Here is a 21,318-nt window from a genome sequence, read left to right as displayed (position 1 = left end):
GGAATATAATATTTTGCCAGTAAAAAGAACTGAGGTTGTGGCTGAACTATATCCCTAGTTAAAATAAGTATAATGTTGAATAAACATTATTTTGAATACATAAATATATAAAATAAGGTGATGAATAAACAACAAAACAAGATACATTCATTAGTGTCAGAGTTTCAGGACTTGGGGGCAAAAATAATATAAAGTCAGTAAATAATTCAATATACAAGACAATATAAAAATCTGACTTCAAGAGACTCAATAAGAGCAAACTACATTTTATACATAGAAATGTAAGCCCTATTTCAAATTGTCATTATCAGTTGGGTAATCAAAAAGAAAGATTGGGGTAGGGTTGAATATGATGTGATTATAAAAAGCAAAACTACAAGAAAACCTAAAAATAGTAGTTATTTTATATGTATAAGGTATGAGAACAAGAACTGACATGGATGAATAAGATGGGGGAAGAGGTAATTCTGAAATTCTACTCACATCAGGAATGAGCTAAAATGAACAACACACACAAATACACACACACACACACGTGTGTGTGTGTGTCTGTTTGTGTGTGTGTGTGTGTGCATATGTGTCCACAAGGGCATAGGGGTATAGCACTATCCAAAATCTATAATAAAATAAGAAGGGGAGGGAATAGGACAAGGTGGGATACAGAAGGGTGTGGAGATAAATGGGAATAGAATAATGTGAGTAGATTAAAGGGAACAAGGTAAAGAGGGAGGAAAAGGGTGAGGGGAGAGGATAGGAGAGGAATTATTGAGGGATAGAAAAATAGTAAGTAATATCAATACAAGTTAGCAGGTAAAAGTAAAGCTGAATAGTTAGCAGGGAAAGGAAACAAGGTAATAAGTACATATGTAGGTATATATGTATGCATGTTTATATCCATATATGTATATATAGTTATACATCCACATATGCATATGTGCATTTATATGTATGCATACATACATAAAACACATGTGCATGCATGCTTGGGGGAAGTGAGAGGGAAGAAAAAAAGAAAAAAAAAAACAGAAAACATGGGAAGCAGATACCAAAAGAACATCTATAAAAAAGCAAAGTAGTTCCAAATACAATATGTTTTATTATTTTATCTATTTTCTTAAAATGGAAATATATTGCTAAATATTTTGAATCTCTTCATATGTTTTACAGTGCATGTGATAGTGTTTTTCATTCATCATTTCCTATTTTCTATTTGCTTTAAAGAAAAAGAACTGAAATGCAACTATAATATTCCTACTAATTCTTCTCTTATCCAGGTGGAACATACCCAGTTTCTTCAATAAATTCTTATATGCTATTGTTTGGCAACATCTTGGTATCTTGGTTGAACACTCCCCAGCTTATTATTATCTATGTTAAAATGTAATTAAACTTTGATACACACACACACACACACATGCATATAAATCAAGGGCAGAGAACATATTTGTACTTTTCCCTTATTTCAGTAGGCTGTTATATCTTTGTTAGTGAAATTTAGCTTTCTTGTTTTTTAAATTGCACTATTAAACCAAATGGAGAAAACAGACTACTAGAATTCATAATTTAACTTCTCTTTCTCCTGGAATTTTCCTTCTATTCTATACTTATATGTGTTTCTTTCATCACCATGTAAACTTGTTAGGTGCAAGAGCTACCTACCTTCTTCTCTTTGAATTTCAAGAGCTTTAGAAATTTTTAACATTGTTTTTTGCATTTTTTCTTATTTTCCACTTAGATGCTCTATCTCTGACAATTTACATGTGTGTCATAGTAAATTAATTTAACATTAGTCACTTAGTTCAGCTATGAAATAAGAATCATTATCACTATGTGACTGTAAGTTAATACACACACATATATATATATATATATATATATATATATATACATACATACATAGCCACATGGATATATACACACATATATGTATACATATGTATGTGTCAATTTATTTTGCCTACATGTATAATATTTTGAAAAATATGTACTTTTATACAATTTTTATTTCCATTTTTCCCCTCTCCCCTCACCTCTTCCCAAGATAGCAATGAATTCACAATCATATTAATCATTTCCACATTAGTCATGTTATAAAAGAAGAACTAGGAATAAAGGGGGAGGGAAACATTAGAAAGAAAAAAGAAAAACAAAATAAGAAAAAAAATGGAAAAATACTATATTTCAATTGGCATTCCGAAGTCATAGTCTTTTCTTTAGATGTGGATACAATTTTCCATCATGAATCTCAGAATTGTTTTAGATCATTGTATTGTTGAGAAAAGCAAATTCTATCAAAGTTGATCACCCACATAATGCTGATGTGATTATGTATAATGTCCTGATTTTGCTCACTTAGAATTAATCCAAGTAAGGCTTTCAAGATTTTTTTTTGTTGTTGTTGTTTTCTAAAATCAGCCTTTTCATCATTTATTATAGAACAATATTATTCCATTATATTCATATACAACAATTTCTTCAACCATTCCCCAATTGATAAGCATCACCATGATTTACAGTTTTCTGCTTTAACATACATCTATGTATTATACATATATAAGCTACCTGAACACAAAACCCCTTTATATTTTTGATTCCCAGTTTGTGAAGTGAGGAAACTCATATGAGATCAGTTATCAGAGAAATGAAAATAGAGTTCCACAAAATTTTATGAGAATAAGAATGGAAGAAAAAAGAACTGACTGTGATCCTAAAGCATCAGTGTGATTGATGCAGTGATGGCAGCAGATGGTACCTCCCAAATCTATAGTACCTTTTGTTGAGATTGCAAAAGATACCCTCTAAATGAGCAGGCTGAATGGAACCTGGGAATGAATATGCTTTCTCTAGCTACTCATTCCTATAGTAAAAGAGGGGAAGAAAGTCAGTACACAGAGCAAAGAAAAAGTGGGTTCCACTGTGTCTAGCCATTAATTCTATTTATTTTCCTTAAACATATATCTGTTATGGGGGTAGCTAGATGGCATACTGGATAGAGCACCAGCCTTGAAGTCAGGAGGACCTGTGTTCAAATCTGATCTCAGACACTTAACACTTCCTGGCTGTGTGACCCTGGACAAGTCACTTAACCCCAATTGCATCAGCAATACACACACACACACACAAACACACACACACACACACACAAACAAACACACCCACAAATATGTTATGGAATACATTTGCCAATAATATTATTTCTCATAATCAATTGTAGCCAACCCTATCTTATGCTGCCTTATGTCTTTGTTGTTGTTTGTTTTCAGCAAAAAGGACAATGGGGAGCACATTACAGACAGGGAGCTTTCCTATTGCAGAGATGCTATCTCCATTAGAGAGTAGTGCTGTTTGACTGTGGGAATAATAATGACATTTTGAAAACACTGTTCTATGTTCAGAATTATATAAAATGGAGAGCCTTATTTTATAAATCTGCTAGACAGATATGAGGCCAGTTTAATAGACATGCACACATATGCATATACATACATATACTATGTCCTCTTTTTCTACACCTGTATTTCTCAAAATACACAAAAGGGGAATTGACTCTTAGCCATCATTCTAATACACTTTCTATAATAGGTCTAAGTGTCCCATCATCTGAAAGTTACATTCCAAAAAAAAATTTATGTTCTATTTGAACATTTGAACTTAATAATTTAGTCAATTATTCTTATTTAATATGTCAAGCCTTAGCATATATACTGTATATGGATACATGATGTTTGTATGGGTATATACATACACATATATGTATGTGTACATGCACCCATATGTGCATATATTTAAATGGCCTTGCAGAAGTGTCAAGTATGATTATTTTAAAAGAACAAAATATTGTTTTTCTCTGTTACTTAGCCATTTTCTCAATGCTTTTATATATATATATATATATATATATATATATATATATATATATATATATATATATATATATATATATATATATATATATATATGTGTGTGTGTGTGTGTGTGTGTGTGTGTGTGTGTGTGTATAATATATATAATAGTAGTTTGATATGATCTTTTTTCTCTATAAATTTAGTTATACAGTCATAAGGTGAATAGTTTTCCCATTTTTTTTGCTTCTTTTTTCACGAGTAACTTTACTTATTTATCAGTATACTTTGGTTTTCTAGAACTCAAAACATTTGTAATTTCCATATAGCTTCCCAATACTATTGGTCACAGTCTCAACTCATCCCTTTTGAGCCAATGCAGGGTTTTGAGACACTTCAGTGTACTCAGCCTATCACACTGCAAAAGTATGGAATCTTTTCTTCTTTATAGACTTCATTCTCCCCTGCTATTTACTCCCACCTGCTGTTTTGGCTGGAAACACAATGTGCCAGTTAATAGAGATTTCTAGTTCTTAGAATGCTGAACCAGCTAACTTTTACTGCAGGGGGAAAAAAAATAAAATTCACATTACATTTTCTATATATTCATATCCCTGTGTCATTTTTTGTAGGACTTTGTGCTAGTTCCCTTTTCTCCCTTACTATAGTATATCTTTTATCCAATTTTTTTCATTTTGCTATTCAAGTCATGGCAATATTTAAAATCATGAATGTATTGTGTTTTATATTATTTTATTACCATTATCCAATCTCCCCATTTTTTACCTTATTTGTGATGTAAGAAAATACTAAAAGGATGAGACAATTTTATGCTGACCATATTTCTTCTCTTTTCCGTTCTAGTTGAATCAAGAAAAATCACACAAAACTTAACAAAACATCTTATGTTGAGAGAGAAGCAAAGAGAGATGCGAGAGAGACAGAGACAGAGACAAAGAAACAGAGACAAAGAGAGAGAGGCAATTATATTTGTCCAAATATTTGGCTGTATTTTCTTTCCCCTAATTCCATCTGTCTACTCACAGCTGCTCATTTTCACTCGACTCTACTTTTTTGGCTTTAAAAATTAGATTTTTAAAGTTTTTTTTGAAATAAAATTATTTCCATGCCAAAAATTTTAATGAACAATATCAACTCATAATGCCATTCTTTCCCAGCTGCCTAGCTTGTAAACAATTCTTATTAACCAAAACAGGTGGTGACTGATTTTATCAGTTTTGAAAAATCCTATTGGTTTTTTATCAACACCTGTTTATATATAATTATATATAATTATCATCCTTATATTTTTCAAAAGAAAAACAATTCTTCTTAGGGTTTTACATTTAAATTAGAGGTATTTATATTGTATAGTAGAAAGAAGAAAGAAGGAAGAAAGAAGGAAAAAGGAGGAGGAGAAGGAGGAGTAAGAGGAGAAGAAAGAGGAAGAGAAGAAGGAGAAGGAGGAAGAAGAGAAGATAGGGAAGATAGAAGGAAGAAGAAAGAAAGAAAAAATGTTTACTCTCATATCTATATTATTAGGTATATTTCAGTAACATAGTCCTATTTGATTAATCATCTGTTATTCACTGGAAAACAAAATCTAGAATATGTGGCGAAGTTATATAAACAGTAACTCCACTAAATCAAAAGGACTTTGAATCAAATATTTCCTTAGATTATCATTATTTAAGAAACTTTGGGCAAGACACTTAAAGTGACCAAGTCTCTGTTTCTGTCACATATAAAGTAAGGGATCTGGACAGGGATGACTTCTAAGGTTCCTTGGGGAATATACTTTGTTTTTAGAAAGGACTAGCACTTCTTATGTAAGGACTTGTTGAGTCATTTTCTTGGTTCCCATTAGTAAACAGAAGAGGTGTGAGCCCTACTTATGTGAATATTCCTCATGTCAGAATGGAAGGATTAGAGAAATGTGTTCCAACATTCATGAAGGCAGTTATGGAATCCTCAGAATTTAGTCAGATATCAGAGAAGCCAAGATTATTTACTGCATATTGAGCCATCTCCAACGATCATGATTTTTTTTCTTTTCACCGGACTTTTATGACTCTGGAAGAAAGAAAACATGATTATTTTAAGCAAATATGCCTCACTTACATTCAATTCATGTACAAGTTGACATTATCCCATGATGTCCTTGATCTTTGAAAGTTAAGAACAGATAACAACAACCACCTTTAATTATTATTTTATGTACCTAGTATAAAAGACTGACAGATATATAAAACTGTCTAATTACCTTTAACTGAAAATAATCTAATGAAAATGTAAAAAGTGAAGTTGAAATATATCACAGAATCATAGATAGATCTGGAAGAGGTCATAGAGATAATTGCTTTTCACAATTTTGTTTTACACTTAAAGGAAATGAGGCCCAGAGCTTCTTATTAGAGAAAACAAATAAAACCAATACCAAAAGAAAAAAAAAATCATGGTACATTGATGTCCATAAGTAAAAAGAAATTAGAATATATATCTATATGGTACTTTCCCACTCTTTATCTTCCAATGTCTAATTGAAATTAAATAAATTTAAATAAAGTTTAAATAAATAAATTTTAAAACTGGTGGTAATTTATTTTTGCAAGTTAAACAAACTAGAGGTCACATAAAATATTCCATTAGCTTGAACCATAGCATCAAATGATGGTAGAATATAAAGAGCCTATATAAATCCCAGAGTCACAATCATGAATATATTTCATAATAGATGAAATATTCTTGCTGGAATCTCACAAATATTTTAATCAACATAATCTTAGGCATGGGAAAACCCTAATATCCAAATTCCCTCCACTCATGCATATTAGATGCTAAGAAACGGGCTGGCTTTCCAATAGATTGAGAACTGGATTTAGTGTCAGGAAAAAACTAAATTTGAATTTTCCTTGGATAATCAATATCTGAACCTCAACAAATCATTTAATAAGCGTCATTCTCCTTATTTGTAAATCGTGCCCATGCTAAGATTCTTTGCCTTCAAAAGTGTTTCAGCTCTAAAACTCTGATCCTTTTATTATGCATAAATTATAATATGTGAGAATTATTTAAGCCTGTCAAGCAGTTCAGTAACTTTCCCATGCTTATACATAGAAGGCTGACAGTGCAAAAACTTGTAAACAAATATTGAATTCAATTCTAGTAGTCACATCTCTTTGCTAAGTCTTATCTCTTATAAGTTTCATAAATTATATTGTAAATTTTATTTTATTTTGAGTTCACAGGCTGAGCCAAGATGATGAAATAAAGTGAAGAAACTGCTCAAGCTTACACATTTTCTAACAAAAACAACATGAAACCAAACCTCTGAACAGAGTCTCATGGAATGAAAACACTCCCCAGCTCAAAATAAATTAGATAAACTTCAAGAAAGTTAAGTGTCACTAGAGTGAAATGGGTATCCTAGAAAGCCAGTGAGAGAGCCTAGATCACAGCACATCAACAAGTAACTACCTCTGTTCTGGCCTAGTAGCAGAACAGGCCAGTAGGGCAGCCTTTAGTCTCAACACAGAATTCAAATGGATTGGAGAGAGCAGGTAGGGCTACTCTCTGCTGTGGGCTCAACGCAAAGGCTCAGAGCTGTACAAAAACTCTGGGGCAGCAACACCTGCACCACAGACCAGAGCTAGGCAAATTTAAAAATCAAATAAAAGTACAAGAAAAAAATGGAAATGAAATGAAAGGTAGGCAAGAGAATCAACAGCTTGGAAAAAGAAAACAATTCCTTAAAAAGCACAATTATCAAATGCAAAAAAAAAATCACTTAAGAAAACAACACATTGGAATTAAACAAATAGAAAAAGAAATACAAAAACGAAATTAAAATTACATTTTAAAAATTAGAACCAGGCAAATGGCAGGTATTGACTCTCATTCAAACAAACCAAAAATAACTTTAAAAATTGAAACAAAAATTTAATTACCTTATTAAAAAAAATCTGATTTATAAAATAAATCTAGGAGAGACAATTTACAAATTATTGGAGCCTAGTTAGCATTCTTCAAGAGATCATTATGGAAATCTAATATACTAGAACTAGAAAGCAAAATAGTCATTGAAAGAATACATAGATCACCTCCAGTAAGAGATCCCACAAGGAAAACTCCAAGAAACAGTGTTGTGAAACTACAGAATTGTGAACTCAACCAAAAATTCTGCAAGCTGCCAGAAAAAAAAAAAAAAAAAAAAAAAAAAAAAACAATTCAAATATTGAAGAGCAATAGTCAGGATTACTAGGAATCTGGCAATGTCTACAATACACAATTAAAGGGCATGGAATACCATATTCCAGAACACAAAGGACCTGTGATTATAAAGAAGAATTAATTACCCAGTAAGAATTATTATCATATTGCAGGGGAGGAGGTAGAAACTGAATGAAGTAAGATAAATTCAATCATTTTTATTGGAAAGAAAGCTTTAAAACAGAAAATTTGATCTATAAATGCAAGACTCAAGAGAAGCATAGAAAGGCAAACAGTTAAAGCATATTTTATTTAATAGTTAAATTGTTTACATCAATGCATGGCATAATTATACTTGTATATCTTGAGAACTGTACCTTTTATTGGGGCACTTAGAGGGGACTGGGATTTTGAGTATGAATTAATCTTGTTGTGATGATATCAAAGAAAAAGACAGTAAGAGTTAGAAAAAAAAGATTTTACTGGGATAAGAAGAAAGTAAACATAAAATGGCATACATTAGATCACATGAAGAGACATAAAAAAGCTAATAAATTAGAGGGAAAAAAAGGGACAGGAATGAGGATTGCCTGAAGTTTAATCTCAATAGTTTTGATTCAAAGAGGAAATGACATTCACTCACTTGGGGATAGAAATGTATCTTTCTCTATAAAGAAGTAGGAGAAAGTAAAGGAAAGGGATGGATTGAAGAAAGGACAGAAACACTAAGAGAAACTGGTAATAGAAAAGAGAAAGGATGATAAAGAGGATGATAGAGTCAGTGCTGAATGAATTAGAAACAAAACACTACAAAAGAGGGACTGGGTGGAAGAGAAAACAAAAGGGCATAGGGGGAGAAAATGGGATGGAGAGATATGCATAACTTGTTATGACAAAATGGAAACAAAAAGCAGAGTAGAGTAAAAAACAGAATTCTACAATATGTTGTTTAGAAGATATACATTTGGGGGTGGAGCCAAGATGGCAGAGAAGATCCACAGGAAATTCAAGGCTTTCCCTTACCCTCAATACCAATTAATTAATTCAGCCTCAAAAATAACACTGGATTGGTAAAAATCATGAAGATTAGAAACACAACAACTTACTAGCTGAAGAGAACCTGGAACTTCATCAGAAAAGGTCTGTAATGAAGGGAGGGGGGAAAAGGAACAGCACAGACAGAGACTAAAGGCTAGCTTACTGTGCTAACTGCGCTGGAAAGGTTTCAGGGGTTAGAAAATCTACCATGACAGAAAATTCTGGTATCGGCTGATAGCTTTACTCTACTTACAAAAGAGAAGACTAGCAGAGAAGTCAAACCACTTAAAAAAAAAAAAAACCGCCAGAAACTGCCTATAGCTATGCCAAACCAGAAGTGAGAGCACAAATAGTGGCATACCTTCTGCTGTCCAGGGCTTTTCCTTGGGACAATTAAGAATAATTAAGAACCTGCAAGGCAGTGGTGGAGACACAGCCCAGGAGAGCTTCTAATCCCACAGTGGGGTGCTTAGCCCAAGGCAGTGGAAATTCCACAGAAGCCAAACCCCAGCAACAGTGACTGGGCTTCCCGGGGCAGAGATACTTCCAGTCTGTTCACGGGGCTATTTGCAGGTCAGCTGCCAATATCCAAGGCCCCACAGGGCTTTGGTCTGGAGTTTTGATGCTTTCACTGTTCAGCCCCTAGCCTTAGAGCAGTCTCTAGGATACAAAGCAGGGGTCCTTCACTGGGCACACCCATAGCCCGGCTGTGAACCACTTATGGAGGAGGAGGAGGGAACTCTCTCCCAGAGTCTTACCTTTTCCAACCCTTTCACAAATAGCTACCTTTCATATCTCTGTCCTGTAGAGGAAGCTGGGAACCCCTTAATCAGAAAGCAGAGTCCATAAGTTATAAAAAAAAATAAGTAAGAAATTGAAGAGAATGATTGACACTTTCTATATAGAAAAAGAGTGGATCTCTAACCCTGAGGAGGAAAACTATTAGAATAATCAACTATATCAATAACCAAATTAACAAAAACCATATGATCATCTCAATAGATGCAGAAAAAGTATTTGTTAAATCCAACATCCATTCCTACTAAAAACACTTGAGAGTATAGGAATAAATGAGCTATTCCTTAAAATAATAAGGAGCATATATTTAAAACCATCAGTAAACATCATATATAATGGCGATAAACTGGAACCTTTCCCAGTAAGCTCAAGAGTGCAAGAAGATTGCCCACTATCACCAAATCTATTCAATATTGTACTAGAAATGCTAGCCTCTGCAATAAGAGCCGAGAAAGAGATTCAAGGAATTAGAGTAGGTAATGAGGAAATCAAAATATCACACTTTGCAGATGACATGATGGTATACTTAGAGAACTCCAAAGACTCTGCTAAAAAGCTATTAGAAATAATTCTGAATTTTAGCAAAGTTGCAGGATACAAAAAAAATCCACATAAATCCTCAGCATTTTTATACATTACCAACACAATCCAACAGCAAGAGATACAAAGAGAAATTCCATTCAAAATAAGGGTCAATAGTAAAAAATATTTGGGAATATATCTACCAAAGGAAAGTCAGGAGTTATATAAGCAAAATTACAAAACACTTGACACAAAAATAAAGTCAGATTTAAATAATTGGAAAGACATTAAGTGCTCTTGGATAGGCCTAGAAAATATAATCAAGATGACAATACTCCCTTAACTAACCTATTTATTTAGTGCTATACCAATCAGACTCCCAAGAAACTATTTTAATGTCCTACAAAAAATATAACAACAAAATTCATATGGAAGAACAAGAGGTCGAGAATTTCAAGGGAAGTAATGAAAAAAAAATCAAATGAATGTGGCCTACCTGTACCTGACCTACAACTACATTATAAAGCAGCAGTCACTAAAACCATTTGGTATTGGCTAAGAAATAAACCAGTTGATCAGTGGAATAAGTTAGGTTCACAGGGCAAAATAGTGAATAAAATAGCAATCTGGTGTTTGATCAACCCAAAGATCCCAAATTTTGGGATAAGAATTTGTTATCTGACAAAATCTTCTGGGAAAACTGGAAATTAGTATGGCAGAAACTAGGCATGGACCCACATTTAACACCACATACTCCATTATTTAGGCATAAAGAACAAGATCATAAACAAATTAGAGGAACAGAGGATAGTTTACCTCTCAGACTTGTGGAGGAGTAAGGAATTTGTGACCAAAGGAGAGCTAGAGATCATTATTAATCACAAAATAGAAAATTTTGATTACAACAAATTAAAAATCTTTTAAAGAAATAAAACTAATGCAAACAAGATTAGAAGGGAAGGAACAAATTGGGAAAACATTTTTACAGTTAAAGGTTCTGATAAAGGACTCATCTCCAAAATACACAGAGAATTGACGCTAATTTATAAGAAATCAAGCCATTCTCTAATTGATAAATGGTCAAACGATATGAACAAACAATTTTCAAAGGATGAAATTGTAACTATTTCCATTCATATGAAAGAGTGTTACAAATCATTTGATTTGTACAGATAAATGTAAATTAAAACAACTCTGAGATACCACTAAACACCTGTCAGTTGGGCTAAGATGACAGGAACAAATAATGATGAATTTTGCAGGGAATGTAGAAAAACTGGGACTTTGATGCATTGTTGGTGGATTTGTGAAAGAATCCAATCCAATCATTCTGGAGAGCAATGTGGAATTATGCCCCAAAATTTATCAAACTGTGCATACCCTTTGATCCAGCAATGTTTCTACTGGGTTTATGTCCCAAGGAAATACTAAAGAAGGGAAAGGGACCTCTATGTGCCCATTAATTGGAGAGTGATTGGTTAAATTATGGTATATGAATGTTATGGAATATTATTGTTTTGTAAGAAATGACTAACATGATGAATACAGAGAGGCTTGTAGAGACTTACATCAACTGATGCTGACTGAAATGAGCAGAACTAGGAGATCATTATATACACTACAACAATGATACTGTTTGAGGATGTATTATGATTTGAAGTGGATATCTACAACATAGAGGAGAGCTAATCCAATTCCAATTGATCAGTGATGGACAGAATCAGCTACACCCAGAAAAGGAACACTGGGAAATGAGTGTAAACTGTTAGCATTTTTTGTTTTTCTCCCCAGATTATTTTTACCTTCCCAAATCCAATTCTTCCTTTGCAACAACAACAGCAACAACAAATTCAGTTCTGCACATTTATATTGTACCTAGGATATACTATAACATATTTAATATGTATGGGAATTCCTGCAATTATGGGGAGGGAGTGGAGGGAAGGAGGGGAAAAATTCAGATCAGAAGTAGTACAACGGATAATATTGTAAAAAAAAATTACCTATGCATATGTACTGTCAAAAAATGTTAAAATTATAAAATTAATAAAAAAAAGCTAGAAAAAGATCAAATTAAAAAACCCCAACCAAATACTAAATTTGAAATTCTAAAATTAAAAGGAGAAATCAATAATATTGAAAATAAAAAAAACAAAACATTGAATTAAAACATAAAACTAAGAGTTGGTTTTATGAAAAAACCAATAAAATAAATAAACCTTTGGTAAATCTGGTCAGAAAAAGGAAAGACGAAAATCAAATTGTTAGTCTTAAGAATGAAAAGAGGGATCTTTCCACCAATGAAGAAGAAATTAGAGCAATAATAAGGAGTTACTTTGCCCAACTCTATGCCAATAAATTTGATAACTTAAGTGAAATCGATGACTTCCTTCAAAAATATAGCTTCCCCAGATTAAGAGAGGAGGAAGTAAATTGCTTAAACAGTCCCATTTCAGACAAAGAAATAGAACAAGCTATTAATCAACTCCCCAGGAAAAAATCTCCAGGACCAGATGGATTTTCATGTGAATTCTACCAAACATTTAAAGAACAATTAGCCCCGATGTTATATAAAATATTTTAAAAAATAGGTAATGAAGGAGTCCTACCAAACTCCTTTTATGACACAGACATGGTACTGATACCTAAACCAGATAGGTTGAAAATGGAGAAAGAAAACTATAGATCAATCTCCTTAATGAATATTTATGCTAAAATATTAAATAAGATATTAACAAAAAGATTTCAGAAAATTATCCCCAGAATGATACACTATGATCAAGTGGGATTTATACCAGGAATGCAGGGCTGCTTTAATATTAGAAAAACTACTAGTATAATTGACCATATTAATAATCAAATTAACAAAAACAATATAATCATCTCAATAGATGCAGAAAAAGCCTTTGATAAAATACAACATCCATTCCTACTAAAAACACTTGAGAGTATAGGAATAAATGGACTATTCCTTAACATATCCAGGAGCATATATTTAAAACTGTCAGTAAGCATCATATGTAATGGGCATAAACTGGAACCTTTCCCAGTAAGACCAGGAGTGAAACAAGGTTGCCCACTATCACCATTATTATTCAATATTGTATTAAAAATGCCAGCCTCAGCAATAAGTCGAAAAAGTGATTAAATGAATTAGAGTAGGTAATGAGGAAATCAAACTATCACTCTTTGAAGATGACATGATGGTATACTTAGAGAACCCCAAGGACTCTGCTAAAAAGCTATTAGAAATAATTCAGAATTTTAGCAAAGTTGCAGGATACAAAATAAATCCACACAAATCCTCAGTGTTTTTATACATCACCAACAAAATGCAACAGCAAGAGATAAAAAGTAAAATTACATTCAAAACAACTGTAGAGAGTATACAATATTTGGGAATCCATTTACCAAAGAAAAGTCTGGAATTATATGAGCAAAACTACAAAACACTTGCCACAGAAATAAAGTCAGATTTAAATAATTGGAAAGACATTCAGTGCTCTTGGATAGGCCGAGCGAATATAATCAAGATGACAATTGTAATGTGCTGTTGTCTCCAGAAACTGCTGATTGCTCTCTGGTCTAGAGGAGAGACTTCTTCCTCCAGAGAGCCACCTCAAGTCTGATCCAAACAAGACTCTCCTCCAGAGAGCTCCTCTAACTCTGACCTAGAACAGAGACTCTCTATCCCTGGAATGCTGCCCTCTTTTATACTCCCAAAGAATGGGTGTGGGATAACACAAAGGCTTCTCAAAAAATTACTTCAACCAATGAACTTGCTCCTCCCCAGGAGTTCACAAGTAAAACTCCCAGTAAAGGCCAGAATTAGAGAATTGTTAAGTATTGATGTAGCACTTAGTAAAAACCTAATATCTCGTTATCTCTTTAGCACTTAGTAAGAACCTAACAGACAATACTCCCTAAACTAATCTATTTATTTAGTGCTATACCAATCAGACTCCCAAGAAACTATTTTATTGACCTAGAAAAAAATAACAAAATTTATATTGACTAACAAAAGGTCGAGAATTTCAAGGGAATTAATGAAAAAAAAGTTAGATTAAGGTGGTCTAGCTGTACCTGATCTAAAGCTTTATTATAAAGCAGCAGTCACCAAACTATTTGGTATTGGCTACAAAATAGACTAGTTGATCAGTGGAACAGGTTAGGTTCACTGGACAAAATAGTTTACAACTATTGCAATGTAGTGGTTGACAAACCCAAAGATACCAACTTTTGGGATAAGAATTCATTAGTTGAAAAAAAAATATGTTGGAAAAACTGGAAATTAGTATGGCAGAAATTAGATATGGACCCACACTTAACACCATATACCAAGATAAGATCAAGATGGGTGCATGATTTAGGCATAAAGAAAGAGATCATACATAGATTAAAGGAACATAGGATAGTTTACCTCTCAGACCTGTGGAGGAGGAAGGAATTTATGACCAAAGGAGAACTAGAGATCATTATTGATCACAAAATAAAAAGTTTTGATTACATCAATGTAAAAACCTTTTGTACAAACAAAACAAATTTTAAAAAAGATTAGAAGGGAAGTAACAAATTGGGAAATATTTTTAAAATTAAAGGTTCTTTTAAAGGCCTAATTTCCAAAATATATAGAGAACTGACTCTATTTTTTAAGAAATCAAACCATTCTCCAACGGATAAATGGTCAAAGGATATGAACAGACAGTTTTGAGATGATGAAATTGAAAGAGTGTTCTAAATCATTACTGGTCAGAGAAATGCAAATTAAGCCAACTCTGAGATACCACTACACTGGCTAAGATGACAGGAACAAACAACGATGAATGTTGGAGGGAATGTTGTAAAACTCAGACACTGATGCACTGTTGGTGGAGTTGTGAAAGAATCCAGCCATTATGGAGAGCAATTTGGAACTATGCCCAAAAAGTTATCAAACTGTACAAACCCTTTCATCCAGCAGTGCTACTACTGGGTTTAGGCTTATATCCCAAAGAAATACTAAAGAGGGGAAAGGGACCTGTATGTGCCAAAATGTTTGTGGTAGCTCTTTTTGTAGTGGATAGAAACTGGAAAATGAATGGATGCCCATCTATTGGAGAATGGTTGGGTAAATTATGGTATATGAATATTATGGAATATTATTGCTCTATAAGAAATGACCAGTAGGATGAATTCAGAGAGGCTTGGAGAGACTTACATGAAGTGATGCTGAGTGAAAAGAGCATAACCAGGAGATCACTATACACTTCAACAATGATACTATATGAAGATATATTCTGATTGAAGTGGATATCTTCAATATAAAGAAGATCTAATTTAGTTCCAGTTGTTCAATGATGGATAGAATAAGTTACACCCAGAGAAGGAACACTGCAAATTGAGTGTAAAATGTTTGCAATATTGTCTTTCTACACAGGTTACTTATACCTTTGGAATCCAAATCTTACTATGTAACAAGAAATTTGGTTTTACACACATATATTGTATCTAGGATATGGTTTAACACATTTAATATGTATGTGATTGTGTGTCGTCTAGGGGAAGGAGTAGTGGGAGGGAGGGGAAAATTTGGAAAAGTGAATACAAGGGATAATGTTGTAAAAAAATTATCCATACATATGTACTGTCAAAATTATAATTATAAAATTAACAAAAAAATTAAATGTAATATATTTTTATCCTGACTTTTAAGCCATCTTAGCTACAACAAAATATAAGAACAAATTTTTATAAGCTCTAGAGAAAACTTTAAATGTGATGATCCATAATTCGATGAGTATATTGTCAATAAAAACACTTATTTTAAAGGAAATTACCTTAGAATTTTTCCAGCATCTTATGGATATTCTGCCAATAGTTTTTTTTTTTTTTTTTTGCTATCTTTCCATCATATTGCTTGAGAGACAGAAACTTCAACTTTCCCTTAACCTTGCTTCTCTTATATATGTCTGACAATATTTTTGACTTTCAAGATACAGATAGCTTCTAGTGTAAATTTTTTATTTAAAAAGGAAGGAACAATGTGGAATTATGCCCAAATGGCTATAAAACTATGCATAACTATTATTTGAATAGTGCCTCTACTAGATCTGTGTCCCAAAGAGATTTTAAAATAGAATGAAAAGGACCCACATGTACAAAAATGTTTGTAGCACTTCTTTTTTTTTGTGCTGGCAAGCAATTTGAAATGCAGTGAATACTCAGCAGTTGGGGAATTGCCTAATAAGTTATGGTATATGAAAGTAATAGCATACTATTGTTGTATAAGAAATAATGAACAGGGGATTTCAGAAACCCTGGAAATAATTAAATGAACTGTTGCTGAGTGAAGGGAGTAGAACCTGGGCACATTGTATGCAGTAGTAGCATAATTGTATGATGCTCAGCTGTGATATACAAAATGATATAAGACAATTCCAATAAACTTGTGATGGAAAATGCTATCCACATCCAGAAAAAGAAAAAGAACTATGTTAATGAATGCAGATAGAAGCATACTATCATTGCCTCTTTTTGTTTTTTTTTTTCTTTCTCATGATTTTTCCCTTTTGTTCTGATTTTATTTTCATGACATGACTAATATTTTTGTTTAAATAATTGCATGTATGCATTGTACATAAAATTGCTTGCTGTCTTATGAAGAAGGGAGATAAAGGAGAGAGAAAAAATCTTATAAAATGAATATTGAAAATTATCTTTACATGCAATTTAAAAAAACTATTAACTAAGCAAGAAAGAAGCAATGTGGTCTACTGGCTAGAAATTGGCAACAGAATAAAGAATATTTATATTTACATTCAGTTTCTTGCACTAACTAGTCTCAAGACTTGTTATGGCCTGCCATGCGATGTATGGCCTTGGCATCCTCAATATCTGAGTAAACTTTATACTTGCGTTTGCCCTTTTCATGTATATTGGAATACATTGTTCTCATCTGTTTATTCTAGGTGGGAAAGTTTTCATATATTTGGGATAGACATCTACTTAATTCATTGCAAGATTTAGACCATTCAGCTTCTACCTGAAAAATTATTGAAAACAGTTATCAAGTCCCACAGTTCACCAAGTCTTATTTTCTGAAACTAAAAAGTTCCAGTTCCTTCACTTAACTTCCCATCTTTTGAATTCAAAGTCTTTTATCACTGCTTTCCCCTCTTAACAGATAATATTATTTCCAATTTCATTTTAATTTTCTTCTCATATCATTGTCTGATATAACTCAAACTTTTGAAATTTCAAGGAACAGTGCAAATTATTTTTTTTTTTGAAGGTTCATTAGCTCTTTTATTTTAATAGGATACTCACTAACAATGTTGGCAACATACAACATTAAATGAGTCTTCTATATTCAAAATCAGCTAATGTTTCTTTATAAAAAAGAATCCTTTTGCCTCATGTAGCAGCAACGTTGAATTCACTAAGCTGGTAGTTCTAAATATATAGGTGACTAAATGGAAGTTACTCTGGTAATTTAAGTCTTGTGTTTGTCTTAAACCTCATTGCCTGCTGACCCAAAAATATCAATTTGGTGCATAGTTTTAGGAAGACCAAGAGAATGAGTAAGATACTGTAAGATAAGAATGAGTAAGTTAGAATTCATATAGGATATATTATGTGGCTCCATGTCAATTGGTCTGCCAAACACTGGAGATAAAAGGTAAGACACAGTTCCTGCCTTTGAGTAGTTTATGTTCTATTATACTTGTGTACTTCTTTCTATTACCTGACTTTTTTTTTTTTTTGAAGAGATTTTTTTTTAATTTTTTTTATTATATATATATATATATATTTTATAATATTATCCCTTATATTCATTTTTCCAAATTACCCCCCCTCCCTCTATTCCCTCCCCCCGATGACAGGCAATCCCATACATTTTACATGTGTTACAATATAGTCTAGGTACAATACATGTGTGCGAATATCATTTTCTTGTTGCACAATAAACATTAGAATCCGAAGGTACATGCAACCTGCGCAGACAGATATTAGTGCTAACAATTTTCATTCCCCTCCCAGTGTTTCTTCTCTGGGTGTAGCTACCTCTGTCCATCATTGATCAACTGGAAGTGAGTTGGATCTTCTTTATGTTGAAGATATCCACTTCCATCAGAATACATCCTCATATAGTATTGTTGTTGAAGTGTACAGTGATCTTCTGGTTCTGCTCATTTCACTCAGCATCAGTTGATTTAAGTCTCTCCAGGCCTCTCTATATTCCTCCTGCTGGTCATTTCTTACCGAGCAATAATATTCCATAACCTATATATACCACAATTTACCCAACCATTCTCCAACTGATGGACATCCATTCATCTTCCAGTTTCTAGCTACAACAAAAAGAGCTGCCACAAACATTTTGGCACATATATGTTTCTTTCCGCTCTTTAGTATTCCTTTGGGATATAATCCCAGTAGTAGCACTGCTGGGTCAAAGGGTATGCACAGTTTGATAACTTTTTGGGCATAATTCCAGATTGCTCTCCAGAATGGCTGGATTCTTTCACAACTCCACCAGCAATGTATTAGTGTCCCAATTTCCCCACATCCCCTCCAACATTTGTCATTATTTGTTCCTGTCATCTTAGCCAATCTGACAGGTGTGTAGTGGTATCTCAGAGTGGTCTTAATTTGCATTTCTCTGATCAGTAGTGATTTGGAACACTCTTTCATATGAGTGGAAATAGTTTCAATTTCATCATCTGAGAATTGTCTGTTCATATCCTTTGACCATTTATCAATTGGAGAATGGTTTGATTTCTTATAAATTAGCGTCAGTTCTCTATATATTTTGGAAATGAGACCTTTGTCAGAACCTTTGTTTTTAAAAATATTTTCCCAATTTGTTACTTCCCTTCTAATCTTGTTTGCATTAGTATTATTTGTACAGAAACTTTTTAGTTTGATGTAATCAAAATCTTCTATTTTGTGATCAATAATGATCTCTAGTTCTCCTCTGGTCATAAATTCCTTCCTCCTCCACAAGTCTGAGAGGTAGATTATCCTCTGTTCCTCTAATCTATTTATTATCTTCCTCTTTATGCCTAAATCATAGACCCATTTTGATCTTATCTTGGTATATGGTGTTAAGTGTGGATCCATATCTAATTTCTGCCATACTAATTTCCAGTTTTCCCAACAGTTTTTTTCCAAATAATGAATTTTTATCCCTAATGTTGGAATCTTTGGGTTTGTCCAAGATTAGGTTGCTATATATGTACCCTTTTTTGTCCTTTGTATCTAATCTGTTCCACTGATCTACCGGTCTGTTTCGTAGCCAATACCAAATGGTTTTGGTGACTGCTGCTATATAATATAGCTTTAGATCAGGTACACTTAGACCACCTTCCTCTGACTTTTTTTTTCATTAGTTCCCTTGCAATTCTTGACCTTTTATTCTTCCATATGAATTTTGTTGTTATTTTTTCTAGGTCATTAAAATAGTTTCTTGGGAGTCTGATTGGTATAGCACTAAATAAATAGATTAGTTTGGGGAGTATTGTCATCTTTATTATATTTGCTCGGCCTATCCAAGAGCACTGAATGTCTTTCCAATTATTTAAATCTGATTTTATTTTTGTGGCAAGTGTTTTGTAATTTTTCTCATATAATTCCTGACTTTTCTTTGGTAGATGGATTCCCAAATATTTTATACTCTCAACATTTGTTTGGAATGGAATTTCTCTTTGTATCTCTTGCTGTTGCATTTTGTTAGTGATATATAAAAATGCCAAGGATTTATGTGGATTTATTTTGTATCCTGCCACTTTGCTGAAATTTTGAATTATTTCTAGTAGCTTTTTAGCAGAGTCTTTGGGGTTCTCTAAGTATACCATCATGTCATCTGCAAAAAGTGATAGTTTAATTTCCTCATTTCCTACTCTAATTCCTTGAATCTCTTTCTCTGCTCTTATTGCCGAGGCTAGCGTTTCTAGTACTATATTGAATAGTAATGGTGATAGTGGGCAACCTTGTTTCACTCCTGATCTTACTGGGAAAGGTTGCAGTTTATTTCTATTGCATATTATGCTTACTGACGGTCTTAAATATATACTCCTGATTATTCTAAGGAATAATCCATTTATTCCTATACTCTCAAGAGTTTTTAGTAGGAATGGATGTTGGATTTTGTCAAATGCTTTTTCTGCATCTATTGAGATGATCATATGGTTCTTATTAATTTGATTATTAATATGGTCAATTATATTAATAGTTTTCCTAATATTAAACCAGCCCTGCATTCCTGGAATAAATCCTACTTGATCATAGTGTATTATCTTGGAGATGATTTTCTGAAGTCTTTTTGCTAATATCTTATTTAAGATTTTAGCATCAATATTCATTAAGGAGATTGGTCTATAATTTTCTTTCTCAGTTTTCGATCTACCAGGTTTAGGTATCAGTACCATGTCTGTGTCATAAAAGGAGTTTGGTAGTACTCCTTCATCCCCTATTTTTTCAAATAATTTATATAACATTGGGGCTAATTGTTCTTTAAATGTTTGGTAGAATTCACATGTGAATCCATCTGGCCCTGGGGATTTTTTCCTGGGGAGTTGATTAATAGCTTGTTCTATTTCTTTTTCTGAAATGGGACTATTTAAGCAATTTATCTCCTCTTCTGTTAATCTAGGGAGCCTATATTTTTGGAGAAAGTCATCCATTTCACTTAAGTTATCAAATTTATTGGCATAAAGTTGGGCAAAGAAACTCCTTATTATTTCTCTAATTTCCTCTTCATTGGTGGAAAGATCCCCCTTTTCATTTGTAAGACTATCAATTTGATTTTCCTCTTTCTTTTTTTTTGATCAAATTTACCAAAGGTTTATCTATTTTATTGGCTTTTTCATAAAACCAACTCTTGGTTTTATTTATTAATTCAATAGTTTTTTTACTTTCAATTTTATTG

At 32.8% G+C, this 21,318-nt stretch overlaps 1 long non-coding RNA gene across 1 annotated transcript in view; it reads left to right on the top strand.

Moving 5' to 3' along the window:
* LOC141553623 (uncharacterized) overlaps positions 1 to 4,962 on the top strand; it is a 255,257-nt gene extending 250,295 nt beyond the window's left edge. Inside the window, exon 3 of the long non-coding RNA XR_012485552.1 lies at positions 4,707 to 4,962. This is a non-coding gene — a long non-coding RNA (uncharacterized LOC141553623). The remainder of the gene's footprint in view (positions 1 to 4,706) is intronic.
* The last annotated feature ends 16,356 nt before the right edge of the window (positions 4,963 to 21,318 follow it).

The sequence above is a fragment of the Sminthopsis crassicaudata genome, chromosome 1 (genome assembly GCF_048593235.1).
Source record: "Sminthopsis crassicaudata isolate SCR6 chromosome 1, ASM4859323v1, whole genome shotgun sequence".
NCBI lineage: Eukaryota > Metazoa > Chordata > Mammalia > Dasyuromorphia > Dasyuridae > Sminthopsis > Sminthopsis crassicaudata.
The sequence above is the reverse complement of the archived record's forward strand: the minus strand, read 5'-3'. Positions and strand labels throughout refer to the sequence as shown.